Below are 1,653 nucleotides of genomic sequence, written 5' to 3'. Positions count from 1 at the left end.
TCCTCAATTTCTGTGCTTGTAGGTTGTGTAAAATATTCAAGCCCCCCCCCCAAGTATCTCACGGTGTAAGTGCTGCCAGAAATAAGACAGCGTTTTGAATGCAACAAATGTGAATAAATTGTGTGTAGAAATTAGAAACCATCTATAGATTTTTAAAAAGGTTTTCAGTAAATATGGAGAACCATTGAAAGGAACAATGTTTAATTGTGCCACTAAGCAAAAGTCCCTGCGTTTTACAATGCAAGCACGCTGCCTGCTTAGCTGGACACCCATGCTCTGACCTAGTATGGCAATTTTTAGGGTCTCTGTGCTGAGTGCTCTGTTTACAAGAAACTGAGGCCAGACACTAAGGAAGAACAAAGAAAAAAGCCTGGCACCAAAGAAGCGGGGGATGTTCTGTACATAAATGAAGATTTGAGGAGGAACACGTCCTCACAGTCTAAAAGGCACCACAAATCATTGCGTCTGCTTACTTGTTCATGAATTTATTTTGTTTTCCAGACCATTCTCTACAAAGAAAATATCTCCGAATTCACAAAAGGCAATCTGTCTCCCCCTCATCTGCACACCATTAAGCGGGAGAAAATTTCCTTAGGCTTCACCAGAGTGGGAGGAATGGAAATAATGTGCACAAAACGGAGTTCGACGGACATCAGCTCCACGCCCGCCAGCTGCTTTCCATCCAAAGGTCCCGGAGGGGAAGCCGGGCCGCGAGTAGGGGCCGCTCGGCAGCCCTCCACCTTTGTCTCAGGTGCCCCCGCTTCCACCCCCGCCGGCCTCCCGCCCGCCGCCCGGAACGGGTGACACATCCTTCTTTGGCCAAGTCGGGCCGAGGCCAGGCAGGGGGCGGGGAAGGAAAAGCAAGCCGGGGGAACGACGTGACTCTCAGTTCTTCCAGAGCGCTGGCACAGGCTTCCCCGACAGTTAACAAGTTCCCGAGGACCGCGCGGGGGACCGGCCTGCGAGTCCCGCTCCGCGAAGGGGTACGCGCCAGGCCTCGTCCTCCCCGGCGGGCGCCCGGAGCCGGCGTTTTCCGCCGCCGCACGCGCGGGAAGCAGCCCGGCGCTGCCTCCGCTCCCCGGGGAGTCGCCTCAGCCACAGCCCCGAGGCCCTCGCGGCCAGGCCAGTCCCCGCCCCCGGCCCCGCCCGCCAGGGCCTCCACGCGCCGCCCCACCGGCCTCGCCAGCCCGTCAGCCGGGCCGGGGGCGTCGAAGGAGAACGAGCCGAGCGCCAGGAGTCCCCGCGCCTACCTCAGTGCCTGCCGCTCCTCCTCCAGCGGCAGCCTCGGCTCTCAGCGCCAGCGGTACACACCGCCAGGGCTTCCCGCAGCGCGGGCTCGGGGCTGCGAACGCCGCGCGTGAGGAGCCGAGGCCTGAGCGCGCCCCGCCCAGCCGCCCAGCCGCTGGGCCCAGCCGCCGGCCACCGCCTCCGCCTCCGCCCCGCCCACCCTGCAAGTCCCGCCCACCAGGCTGCGCCACTCGGCGGTGGCCCCCGCCAACAGGGGCCCGTGAGGGGAGTTGCGAGAGCCGCGGCCCTGCGCTGATTTGTACAGGCGCGATTCATACTATTGGGCGAGTGAAGTTTCTTGTTAGAATATGTTATTTTATGATGGCCATCGGCATTTTGTGTCGTTCTTCGTATCCTCGTCCTTAG

At 60.1% G+C, this 1,653-nt stretch overlaps 1 protein-coding gene across 2 annotated transcripts in view; it reads right to left on the bottom strand.

Annotated features, from left to right (window-relative positions):
* Positions 1-1,451, bottom strand: part of Ppp2r3a (protein phosphatase 2 regulatory subunit B''alpha) — a 243,705-nt gene extending 242,254 nt beyond the window's left edge. For both annotated transcript variants that reach the window (XM_017800255.2, XM_008841637.3), the window contains exon 1: positions 1,251-1,451. The gene's annotated coding sequence lies outside the window, so the exon portion shown is untranslated. The remainder of the gene's footprint in view (positions 1-1,250) is intronic.
* Positions 1,452-1,653: the final 202 nt, after the last annotated feature.

The sequence above is a fragment of the Nannospalax galili genome, unplaced genomic scaffold, assembly GCF_000622305.1.
Source record: "Nannospalax galili isolate Female #2095 unplaced genomic scaffold, S.galili_v1.0 scaffold861, whole genome shotgun sequence".
NCBI lineage: Eukaryota > Metazoa > Chordata > Mammalia > Rodentia > Spalacidae > Nannospalax > Nannospalax galili.
The sequence above is the reverse complement of the archived record's forward strand: the minus strand, read 5'-3'. Positions and strand labels throughout refer to the sequence as shown.